The sequence below is a fragment of the Anabrus simplex genome, chromosome 2 (genome assembly GCF_040414725.1).
Source record: "Anabrus simplex isolate iqAnaSimp1 chromosome 2, ASM4041472v1, whole genome shotgun sequence".
NCBI lineage: Eukaryota > Metazoa > Arthropoda > Insecta > Orthoptera > Tettigoniidae > Anabrus > Anabrus simplex.
In genome coordinates, this window is record NC_090266.1 from 180,219,262 (window position 1) to 180,233,127 (window position 13,866).

At 41.2% G+C, this 13,866-nt stretch overlaps 1 protein-coding gene across 5 annotated transcripts in view; it reads left to right on the top strand.

Annotated features, from left to right (window-relative positions):
• Positions 1-13,866, top strand: part of RhoGAPp190 (Rho GTPase-activating protein 190) — a 1,293,865-nt gene that overhangs the window by 1,036,870 nt on the left and 243,129 nt on the right. The gene's annotated exons all lie outside the window — the stretch shown is intronic.

The following is a 13,866-nucleotide window of genomic DNA, read 5'->3' on the forward strand; positions in this document are numbered from 1 at the left end:
CCTTTTAAATTCCAGTTGGTTTTGAGTCATTCAAATATTATTTTATGATTTAATATCATGATTTAACCATTTTTGCCCTGATGATGGTTTTCTGTGGTTTCCAATTTTCACACCACGGAAGTGCTGGGGCTGTACCTTAATTAAGGCCACGGCCCCTACCTTCCCAACCCTAACCCTTTCCTGTCCTTGGGTCATCAAAAACCTTTTGATATGTTGGTGCGACTTTAAACCATTAGGGGAATAACCTGTTTTGAAGTCTGAAAATGGAAAACAATGAAGAAAGGAATAGATGTGTTAGATATTTTATTCTTCCACCATCAAGTACAGAAAATGTACACTAGTATTGTCAGTATAAATAAAAATAATCTATATACAATATCTTAGACATAATGCCTGAGTACATACATACATACATACATACATACATACATACATTATCATTATAGACTGTTATGCCTTTCATCGTTCAGTCTGCAAGCCTCTGTGAATTTACTAAACGTCACCACAATCCTCGATTAGCAACTAGTGTTGTGGCCTCATTTAGTTCTATACCTCTTATCTTTAAATCATTAGAAACTGAGTCTAACCATCGTCGTCTTTGTCTTCCTCTACATCTCTTACCCTCCACAACAGAGTCCATTATTCTCCTAGGTAACCTATCCTCCTCCATTCGCCTCACATGACCCCACCACTGAAGCCGGTTTATGTGTACAGCTTCATCCATCAAGTTCAATCCTAAGTTAGCCTTTATCTCCTCATTCCAAGTACCCTGCTGCCATTGTTCCCACCTGTTTGTACCAGCAATCATTCTAGTATTTTCATGTCTGTTACTTCTAACTTATGAATAAGATATCCTGAGTCCACCCTGCTTTCGCACCCGTAAAGCAAAATTGGTCTGAAAACAGACCGATGTAAAGATAGTTTCGTCTGGAAGCTGACTTCCTTCTTACAGAATACTGTCGATCGCAACTGCGAGCTCACTGCGTTAGCTTAACGACACCTTGATTCATCTCACTTACTATATTACCATCCTGGGAGAACACACATCCTAAATACTTGAATCGACCTGTGTTCTAGCTTTGTATCACCAATATGACATTCGATTCTGTTGAATTTCTTACCTACAGACATCAGTTTAGTCTTCGAGAGGCTAATTTTCATACCATACTCATTGCACCTATTTTCAAGTTCCAAGATATTAGACTGCAGGCTTTCGGCACAGTCTGCAATTAAGACCAAGTCGTCAGCATAGGGGAAACTGCTTACTACATTTCCACCTAACTGAATCCCTCCCTGCCATTTTATACCTTTCAGCAGATGATCCGTGTAAACTACGAACAGCAGAGGTGAAAGATTACAGCCTTGTCCAACCCCTGTAAGTACCCTGAATCAAGAACTCATTCTACCATCAATTCTCACTGAAGCCCAGTTGTCAACATAAATGCCTTTGATTGATTTTAAAAATCTACTTTTAATTCCATAGTCCCCCAGTATAGAGAACATCATTTCCCTCGGTACCCTGTCATATGCTTTCTCTACATCTACGAAACATAAACACAACTGCCTATTCCTCTCGTAGCATTTTTCAATTACCTGGCGCATACTGAAAATCTAATCCTGACAGCCTCTCCGTGGTTTGAAACCAAACTGGTTTTCATCCAACTTCCTCTCAACAACTGATCGCACCCTTCCTCCCAAGATGCCAGTGAATACTTTGCCTGGTATACTAATCAATGAGATACCTTGATAGTTGTTGCAGTCCTTCCTATTCCCTTGCTTATAGATAGGTGCAGTTACTGCTTTTGTCCAATCTGAAGATACCTTACCAACACTCCATGCTAATCTTACTACTCTATGAAGCCATTTCTTTCCTGGCTTCACAGTATACTTCACCATTGCAGCTCTAATTTCATCTATTCCTACTGCTTTATGACAATGGAGTTTATTCACCATCCTTTCCACTTCCTCAAGCGTAATTTCACCAACATAATTTTCCTCCTCCCCATGAGCTTGGCTGTTTGCAACACCACCAGGATGATTTTCTTTTACATTGAGAAGATGTTCAAAATATTCCCTCCACCTCTCCAGTGATTCCCTGGGATCTATTGTGATTTCACCTGAATTACTCAAAACACTGCTCATTTCCTTTTTCCCTCCCTTCCTAAGATTGTCTATTACTGTCCAGAAAGGTTTCCCTGCTGCTTGACTTAGCCTTTCCAGGTTATTACCAAAATCTTCCCACGACTTCTTTTTGGATTCAACAACTATTTGTTTTACTCTGTTTCTTTCATCTACTTACAAATCCCTGTCTGCCTTGGCCCTTGTTGGGAGTCATTTCTGATAAGCCTTCTTTTTACGTTTACAAGCTGCCCTCACTTCATCATTCCACCAAGATGTTTGCCTTTTCCCATCTTTACACACAGTTGTTCCTAGGCATTCCCTTGCTGTTTCTACTACAGCATTCCTGTATGCCACCCATTCACTTTCTATATTCTGAACCTGCTTACTGTCTACTGTTCGAAACTTCTCACTAATCACATCTATGTACTTCTAATTTCCTCGTCCTGGAGATTTCTACCCTTATTCGTTTGCAGACAGATTTCACTTTCTGTACCCTAGACCTAGAGATACTTAGTTCACTACAGATCAGATAGTGGAAAACTCATTCATTCCTAACAGATTTCCTGAATTTGAAGTCGGTTAAGATATAGTCTATTATGGATCTGGTACCCCTAGCCTCCCATGTGTAGCGGTGAATAGCCTTATGCTTGAAGAATGTATTTGTAACTGCTAAACCCATACTAGCTCAGAAGTCCAACAAATGCTTCCCATTCCCGTTAGCCTCCATATCTTCCCCACATTTACCAATCACCCTTTCGTATCCTTCAGTTCTATTCCCAACTCTCGCATTGAAATCGCCCATTAGCACTATTCTATCCTTGCTGTTGACCCTGACCACAATGTCACTCAATGCTTCATAAAACTTGTCAACTTCATCTTCATCTGCACCCTCACATGGTGAATACACGGAGACAATTCTAGTCCTAATTGCTCCAACTGACAAATCTACCCATATAATTGGCTCATTTACGTGCCTAACAGAAACTATGTTGCGTGCAATGGTATTCCTGATAAAGAGCCCTACCCCAGATTCTGCCCTCTCCTTTCTAACACCCGTCATGTGCACTTTATAATCTCCTATCTCTTCCTCGTTATCTCCCATTACCCAAATATCACTTACTCCTAGCACATCCAGATGCATCCTCTTTGCTGACTCAGCCAGTTCTACTTTCTTTCTTTCTTCCATAAGCCCCATAATATCGAATTCCATTTCGTTCGCCAAGTTTTTCCATGGAGTCCCTCGCCTGTCAAATGGGAGTGGGACTCCATTACTCCCATAGGTCCAAGGCTTGCTTAAAATATTCTGAGCTCAGTAAATTCATTAAACAGGATGCTACCCTACTTGCACATAGTCCAAGTGAAGATCTCTCCTCTAACGGTTTTTTGGGTGAATTGTATAGTCCTAGCCGCCTGAGCACAAGGAGGGCCATGACTCCGAATATGTCCGAGATGCCCACTCCCATTCCATAGCAACCAGGGTCCCGACTCTCAGGACCAATTTCTAGGCCACTCAGCCGTTGCCCATGGTTCACGAACTAGGACGTGAGTCATTAGAAAAATTATTTTAACTACCTATATTAGGTCAGTTTTTGAAATACTACATTCTAGATACTCTTCTACACTATAAAATGCCTTTTTCCTTAAAAATTGTGACAGTACCCTGTTAAATACACTATTGTCTAATGTTCAAATTGGTAGTGGAAGCTTTTTGTACTGTTGATAACAGTGGCTGTTTGTGCTTTTACTAAGCCTGGAATAAGGAGTATCCAGATCATTCTTGTATCTTGTGTCGTTCATGTGAACTGCAGATCTTTCTTTAAATTGGGAATGATTCTCTTTCACATGCATAATATTTGTAAGAATATATAAACAGGGAACTGTCATAATTTTTAGGCTCACAAAGGAAATTTTTACAGGAGTATCTAAATTCTAATCCAGCAATTAGACAGACTGCCTTTTTCTGCCAAATAAATACATATTTGATGTAGGACAAATGCTCCATAACCTGATCCCATACAGTAAATGAGAGTGAAAGAAAGCATGATACGATGCAAGTAACATATCCCGACTGATGCAGGTTTTCAATTTCCACAACAGATACCACACCCTGGCTAATCTCTTACAGAGTTCTGAAGTATGTATTTCCCAGGTAAGTCTTGTATCTACATGTAGGCCTAATAATTTAACAGAATTACGGGAGCCATTATTTACAGTGTGATCCAAGGTAAAAGGGATATTTTCTGTTTTAGTGGCATTAATAGTTAATTTATTGTGATGAAACCAGTTTTCAGCAATTTTAACAGATGTGTTGACTTGGTTTTGTAGTGTTGTGATATGAACATTACTGTTTAGGAAAGTTGTATTATCAACATATACAACTGATGTGCAGGGACCATTACATGCTAGGTCATTGATATAGACCAAAAACAGAAAAGGTCCCAAAACAGATCCTTGTGGGACACCTGCTTTAACAGTTTCCATACCAGATTTTTTATCACTTAATATCACCATCTGTTTCCTTTGATGAAGATAGGATGCCATTAATTTCCGTTCATGACCCCTTACTCCATAATAACTGAGCTTATGGATGAAGATTTCATGTGAGACACAATTGGAAGCTTTTGTCAGGTCAATTAATGTAGCACCTGTGACTGTTTTATACTCAAAATTATTAAATATGTCTTTGATGACACATTCAACTGCTTTTATCGTTATGAATGACCCTTTCTAAATCCAAACTGTTTGTTGTAAAGCAAATTATTTTTGAAAAAGTACTCGTCGCGTAGTATAAATATACACCATTCAATAATTTTGCTCAGAATGGGTACTGTTGTTATAGGCCGGTAATGTGATGGGCACATTCTATCCCCCTTTTTAAAGATAGGTATCACTTTAGACATCTTTAAACACTCATAAAAAATACATTGTCTAAGTATTAAATTTATTAAAAATGTCAATGGCATTAATATCATGTCAATAACTGCTTTGAGTTTATGGTTGGAGAGACCATAAATGTCTTGGTTACTGGATGAATTCAAATTTGTGACAATACTTCTGACTGTTTGCAGATTTACTTCCACCCACCTAAAATCATTATTCAATACATTTGAGGGAAGATCAAAATTATGTAACCAGTCTAAGAAATTATGTTTACTTGCATCCCCATCTGATGAAATGCTATTATCCTGATCGCTTGTGCTTTCATGTGCATTGATAAAATACCTGTTGCACTGATCAGGTTCTAGAGGAATCACATCTTTGTTAATTAAAGTTTGACTAGCACTTCTTATGATAGACCATGCAGCTTTGCATTTATTGTTTGCACTTTGGATATACCTGTCATTTGCTGCATGTTTAGCCTCATGTACACTGACTGACAGAGCAAATGCAACACCAAGAAGAAGTGGTTCGAAAGGGATGAAAGTTGGGAAAAAAACAGAGACGGCACGGACGAATAATTGATGTTTATTTCAAACCGATATGCAGGTTACACAATGCGCACGGCATCGACTCAGTAGGATGTAGGACCACCGCGAGCGGCGATGCACGCAGAAACACGTCGAGGTACAGAGTCAATAAGAGTGCGGATGGTGTCCTGAGGGATGGTTGTCCATTCTCTGTCAACCATTTGCCACAGTTGGTCGTCCGTACGAGGCTGGGGCAGAGTTTGCAAACGGCGTCCAATGAGATCCCACACGTGTTCGATTGGTGAGAGATCCGGAGAGTACGCTGGCCACGGAAGCATCTGTACACCTCGTAGAGCCTGTTGGGAGATGCGAGCAGTGTGTGGGCGGGCATTATCCTGCTGAAACAGAGCATTGGGCAGCCCCTAAAGGTACGGGAGTGCCACCGGCCGCAGCACATGCTGCACGTAGCGGTGGGCATTTAACGTGCCTTGAATACGCACTAGAGGTGACGTGGAATCATACGCAATAGTGCCCCAAACCATGATGCCGCGTTGTCTAGCGGTAGGGCGCTCCACAGTTACTGCCGGATTTGACCTTTCTCCACGCCGACGCCACACTCGTCTGCGGTGACTATCACTGACAGAACAGAAGCGTGACTCATCGGAGAACACAACGTTCCGCCATTCCCTCATCCAAGTCGCTCTAGCCCGGCACCATGCCAGTCGTGCACGTCTGTGCTGTGGAGTCAATGGTAGTCTTCTGAGCGGACGCCGGGAGTGCAGGCCTCCTTCAACCAATCGACGGGAAATTGTTCTGGTCGATATTGGAACAGCCAGGGTGTCTTGCACATGCTGAAGAATGGCGGTTGACGTGGCGTGCGGGGCTGCCACCGCTTGGCGGCGGATGCGCCGATCCTCGCGTGCTGATGTCACTCGGGCTGCGCCTGGACTCCTCGCACGTGCCACATGTCCCTGCACCAACCATCTTCGCCACAGGCGCTGCACCGTGGACACATCCCTATGGGTATCGGCTGCGATTTGACGAAGCGACCAACCTGCCCTTCTCAGCCCGATCACCATACCCCTCGTAAAGTCGTCTGTCTGCTGGAAATGCCTCCGTTGACGGCGGCCTGGCATTCTTAGCTATACACGTGTCCTGTGGCACACGATAACACGTTCTACAATGACTGTCGGCTGAGAAATCACGGTACGAAGTGGGCCATTCGCCAACGCCGTGTCCCATTTATCGTTCGCTACGTGCGCAGCACAGCGGCGCATTTCACATCATGAGCATACCTCAGTGACGTCAGTCTACCCTGCAATTGGCATAAAGTTCTGACCACTCCTTCTTGGTGTTGCATTTGCTCTGTCAGTCAGTGTATATGTTTTTTAGATAATTTCCTCTAGTTTTTGAATATTTCTTTATCCTCTAAATTATTATTTAGTTTATATTTATTATAATAAGCCAACATAATGCTACGCACTTTACCCAAATCAGGTGTAAACCACTTTTTAACTCTATTTCTTGGTTTAGAGCTGCTGGCCTTAATAGTTACAAATTTTTCAGGGAAGGCTGAATTAAAATATATAATTATCATGTTAATGAAATAAGAAAATGCAAAGTTGACCTCACTCATGGCATACAGGCTAGTCCAGTCTGTTCTTATTAATTTGTTCAATCAATTAATACTGATCTGCATTTAGGGCAGTCACCCAGGTGGCAGATTCCGTATCTGTTTTTTCCCAGCATTTTCCTAAATGATTTCAAAGAAATCGGAAATTTATTGAACATCTCCCTTGGTAAGTACTTCCAATCTCTAACTCCCCTTCCTATAAATGAATATTTGCCCCAATTTGTCCTCTTGAATTCCAACTTTATCTTCATATTGTGATCTTTCCTACTTTTATAAACGCCACTCAAACTTATTCGTCTACTAATGTCATTCCACGCCATCTCTCCGTTGACAGCTCGGAACATACCACTTAATGATGTAGATGATTCCCATAGGGAACCTAAAATATTTGTCCCGAATGAGTAAATTTATAATACCAATATAATGGTCCGTTATTGGACATTATAAATTTTCCAGCCAACTCATTCTTGGTTGCCTGCGTTTCGCCCTCGTGTGCTAAGTTAGGCTCGTCAGTTGGGACTTAGCACACCTCCCAAGACGCAAGGCTAGTGCATACCGTGGAGGCCACTGCATAGGCTACTTGAAGCCACCAGCAGTGCCAATGCACTAGTGTCTCATTTCCGAAAATGATGCCTGCCTGGCCATCAAATGATGTAGTTGATTCCCATAGGGAACCTAAAATATTTGTCCCGAATGATTACATTTATAATACCAATATAATGGTCGGTTATTGGCCATTATAAATTATAAATTTACTCATTATAAATTTACTGATTACATTTATAATACCAATATAATGGTCGGTTATTGGCCATTATAAATTATAAATTTACTCATTCGGGACAAATATTTTAGGTTCCCTGTGGGAATCATCTACATCATTTGATGGCCAGGCAGGCATCAATTTTTGGAAATGAGATATAGATCTCATAGTGCATAGGCACTGCTGGTGGCTTCAAGTAGCCTATGCAGTGGCCTCCACGGTATGCACTAGCCTTGCGTCTTGGGGGGTGTGCTAAGTCCCAACTGACGAGCCTAACTTAGCACACGAGGGCGAAACGCAGGCAACCAAGAATGAGTTAGCTGGAAAATTTATAATGTCCAATAAAGGACCATTATATTAGTATTACATACCACTTAGTCGAGCAGCTCTCCTTCTTTCTCTCAATTCATCCCAGCCCAAACTTTGCAACATTATTGTAACGCTACTCTTTTGTCGGAAATCACCCAGAACAAATTGAGCTGCATTTCTTTGGATTTTTTCCAGTTCTTGAATCAAGTAATCCTGGTGAGGGTCCCATACACTGGAACCATATTCTAGTTGGGGTCTTGCCAGAGATTTACATGCCCTCTCCTTTACATCCTTACTACAACGCCTAAACACCCTCATAACCATGTGCGGAGATCTGTACCCTTTATTTACAATCCCATTTATGTGATTACCCCAATGAAGATCTTTCCTTATATTAACACCTAGATACTTACAATGATCCCCAAAAAGAACTTTCACCCCAGCAATGCAGTAACTAAAACTGAGAGGTCTTTTCCTATTTGTGAAACTCACAACCTTACTTTTAACCCCGTTTATCAACATACCATTGCCTACTGTCCATCTCGCAACATTATCGAGGTCATTTTGCAGTTGCTCACAATCTTGTAACTTATTTATTACTCTACAGAGAATAACATCATCCGCATAAAGCCTTACTTCTGATTCCACTCCTTTACTCATATCATTTATATATATATATAAGAAAACATAAAGGTCCAATAATACTGCCTTGAGGGAAATCCCCTCTTAATTATTACAGCGTCAGATAAAGCTTCACCTACTCTAATCCTCTGAGATCTATTTTCTAGAAATATAGCAACCCATTTGGTCACACTTTTGTCTAGTCCAATTGCACTCATTTTTGCCAGTAGTCTCCCATGATCCACCCTATCAAATGCTTTAGGCAGGTCAATCTCGATACAGTCAATTTGACCTCCTGAATCCAAGATATCTGCTATATCTTGCTGGAATCCTACAAGATGAGCTTCAGTGGAATAACCTTTCCTAAAACCGAACTGCCCTCTATCGAACCTGTTATTAGTTTCACAAACATGTCTAATATAATCAGAAAGAATGCATTCCCAAAGCTTACATACAATGCATGTCAAACTTACTGGCCTGTAATTTTCAGCTTTATGTCTATCACCCATTCCTTTATACACAGGGGCTACTATAGCAACTCTCCATTCATCTGGTATAGCTCTTCCGACCAAACAATAATCAAATAAGTACTTCAGATATGTTACTATATCCCAACCCATTGTCTTTAGTATATCCCCAGAAATCTTATCAATTCCAGCCGCTTTTCTGGCTTTCAACTTTTGTATCTTTTAGTAAATGTCATTGTTATCATATGTAAATTTTAATACTTCTTTAGCCTTATTCTCCTCCTTGATCTCGACATTATCCTTGTAACCAACAATCTTTACATACTGCTGACTGAATACTTCTGCCTTTTGAAGATCCTCACAAACACACTCCCCTTGTTCATTAATTATTCCTGGAATGTCCTTCTTGGAACCTGTTTCTGCCTTAAAATACCAATGCATACCCTTCCATTTTTCACTAAAATTTATATGACTGCTAATTATGCTTGCCATCATGTTATCCTTAGCTGCCTTCTTTGCTAGATTCAATTTTTTAGTAAGTTCCTTCAGTTTCTCCTTACTTCCACAGTCATTTCTAACTCTATTTCTTTCCAGTCTGCACCTCCTTCTTAGTCTCTTTATTTCTCTATTATAATAAGGTGGGTCTTTACCATTCCTTACCTCCGTTAAAGGTACAAACCTGTTTTCGCGTTCCTCAATAATTTCTTTAAACCCATCCCAGAGTCTGTTTCCATTTTTATTTACCGTTTTCCACCGATCATAGTTACTTTTTAGAACCAGCCTCATGTCTGCTTTATCAGCCATATGATCCTGCCTAATAATCCTACTTTTAAGACCTTCCTTTCTATCACATTTATTTTTAACTACAACAAAAACAGCTTCATGATCTCTAATACCATCTATTACTTCAGTTTCTGTATAGAGCTCATCTGGTTTTATCAGCACTACATCCAGGATATTTTTCCCTCTGGTTGGTTCCATCACTTTCTGAATCAGCTGTCCTTCCCATATTTACTTATTTGCCATTTGTTGGTCATGCTTCCTGTCATTCGCATTACCTTCCCAATTGACATCTGGTAAATTCAGATTTCCCGCTACAATCACATTTCTTTCCTTGTCGTTTCCTACATAGCTGATTATCTTATCAAATAATTCTGAATTCGTGTCAGTGCTATCCTTTCCCGGTCTGTAAACTCCAAATATATCAAGTTGCCTATTATCTTTAGAAATGAGCCTTACACCTAGAATTGCATGTGCCTCATCTTTAACTTTTTCATAGCTTACAAATTCTTCTTTTACCAGAATGAATAATCCCCCTCCCACCATTCCTATCCTATCTCTACGATACACACTCCAGTTCCGTGAGAAAATTTCTGCATCCATTATATTATTCCTCAGCCATGATTCAACTCCCATTACAATATCTGGTAAATATATATCTATTAAATTACTCAATTCTATTCCTTTCTTTATAATACTTCTACAGTTCAACACTAACAATTTTATGTCATCCCTACTTGATTTCCAGTTCCCTGCTCCCTTATCACCGCTCCGTAGGCCACCCCGTTTCCCTGAATGTTCCTCCCTATTACCCTTCCAAACAAATTTCCTAACTTATACGTACCAGTGCGGTTTAAGTGAAGGCCATCTGAGTGCAGATCCCTATCTCCTACCCACCCATTAGGCTCTAGAAATTTCACTCCGTTTCCCACATACCCACTCCTTAGTCTCATTTAAATCCCCAATCACCCTCCAGTCAGTATCCCTCCTACACAGTATTCCACTAATAACAATCTCCACTTTCTTAAACTTCACTCTTGCTGCATTTACCAGATCCCACACATCTCCAACTATGTTGGTACTTATATCAGCTTGCCTTACGTTGTTGGTACCAACGTGAAACACTACTACCTTCTCCTTCCCCTCCTCCTCTTCTACTTTCCTCAACATTTGCCTCAACCTAATTCCTAGATAACATTCTACCCTGGTTTCCTTTCCTCCGCACACTTTCCCCACGTGTCTAACAAGGGAATCCACCATGACCAGAGCCTCAACCCTACCCACCTCATTTGATCCCCTCCCCTCCTGGTCAGCCCTATCTTTCCTGATAGCTGCAGAAGCTACTTCCTCCTCCCTTTTCTCCTTCCCATGACCCTGTTTCACCTGTCTTTTCCTATCCTCTACTCTACATTTTCCTTTCCTACCTTTTCCCTTCCTCCTACTTCCACAAATCTCCACAACAGATCCCTGTCCCTCATCTTCCCTCTGTTGTTCTACCTGGAGTGACACCGATTTCACACGGACACCTGTCCTGAATTCTGATCCTGAATAGAGCCCTTAGCCTGCAATCTCCTTCCCCTTAGAACATTAGACCACCTGTCTTCTACAACTCCCCCCCTTTCCTTCCCCTCCCTCTTGTACACCTACTGTAACCTGTACATTGTTTGAGGGAGTCCTATCTTCCTTCCTGTCTTCTGTGAGAATCCTAATTATCTCCCTCAAACTCTCCAACTCCTCCCTCAATGCCTCGCCACACCCACAGTTCGTACACTCGCGCTCGTTAGCCATTCTTTACGATAAAAAATGAAATTAAAAATAAAATAACTTATTTGCAGAAAATAAATGAACGGACGGATATATTGTCTGGGATAGTACTCAAAGATCACACTACAATAAGGTAATTTATGTACGACTACACTACAATACTACTTAGTCGTGCTCCTATTTTTTTTCCTACAACCCCTAACAGGATAAAAACTGCTGTTAATTACTGAATATCAAAAGTAATACACAAGAACTACACAATTCCAAACTGCAATTAAGCCTATCCTAATTACAACAACAGTATTTTTGTAAGAGTTGTTTGCGGATACCTCTACTACACCAGTACTACACAAATATTTTACAATAATAAAATAAGCACACTAAATTCTAATAGGATATTTACTCGTATACTACTGTACGGTACACCACAGTAATTTTTAAACTACTTTCAGACATATCCTAATTACGATACCGGTACCGTATGTCACTACTAAGCACAACAAAAATCACCAGTCAAGGTGTAGTAAAGCTAATGCATTGAGCTCACAGTTGCGATCAGCAGTATTCTGTAAGAAGGAAGTCAGCTCCCAAACGAAACTATCTTTACATCGATCTGTTTTCAGACCAACTTTGCTTTATGGGAGCGAAAGCTGGATGGACTCAGGATGTCTTATTCCTAAGTTAGAAGTAACAGGCATGAAAGTAGCGAGAATGATTGCTGGTACAAACAGGTGGGAACAATGGCAGGAGGGTACTCGGAATGAGGAGATAAAGGCTAATTTATGAATGAACTCGATGGATGAAGCTGTATGCATAAACCGGCTTTGGTGGTGGGGTCGTGTGAGGCGAATGGAGGAGGATAGTTTACCTAGGAGAATAATGGACTCTGCAATGGAGGGTAAGAGAAGTAGAGGGAGTCCAAGATGACGATGGTTGAACTCGGTTTCTAACAATTTGAAGATAAGAGGTATAGAACTAAATGAGGCCACAACACTAGTTGCGAATCGAAGATTGTGGCGACATTTAGTAAATTCACAGAGGCTTGCAGACTGAACGCTGAAAGGCATAACAGTCTATAATGATAATGTATGTATGTATGTATGTATGTATGTATGTAATTATACTGGTGCTCATTTTTTCTGTAAGCTAAGGGGAACCTCCAGGCTTTTCCAGGAGAGGAATTCTCATTTCTAACATTTTTTCGCTTGCTGACTAATCGAACCCATGTCCTTTCGGGTGAAGCTCCACACTTTTACCACCTGGGCGAGGCAGACCCTATTAATAATACTGCAGAGTGCACAACCTATACGTCTGCGATTTCAATCTCTGACTCTGGGCCGGGCCAGTGTGCCTAAGTCGTAACTTCACCATTGGGCCCGTCTGCCCCTTCAAGTCTGCCCCATAGTCAAATTTAGGTGCTAGGCGGACCCCACATTCATTTGTTCAGGGCGGCACTGCATTAAAATGGAAAAACTACGAGGCCCAGTGACTGAGAGCAGTTCCATATCTGTAGGTTCCTACGGGTTTCTATGTGCCCGATGGATCTCGAAGGGTCAGTCCCCTTACATAAAGGCAGGAGACAATTGCGAGACAGTTCAATTGGTGCAGTGAATTCAGGCAGTGTGCGAAGTAGTGCGAAGAGTGCGGTCAGTCTGTACCAGTCTGTTTTAGTGTCCGCCTGTTGCAGCTGATGACTTGTTCTGTATACCTGTCATCATTGTGTGTGTCGCTTTCTTGGGCCGACTGCCATGGGAGGACTTAATGTGTTATGGTGCACTGTGGAAGAGGACACTGTGTATCGCCATGGGGCTGTGAACAAAATTCTCCCGGATTGTCTGGACAGCGAATACAATCCCGAACTGTGATATTGACGTGAGCAGGCTGTGAACTGGAGACTGTGACTTTGGCAATGAAGTGACTGAGTGAGACTGTAGTGTTAGTGTCTAAAGTCTGTGTGAATTATTGTGAATGAACAGTGAGAACAAGTGAGAGCGCGGATTG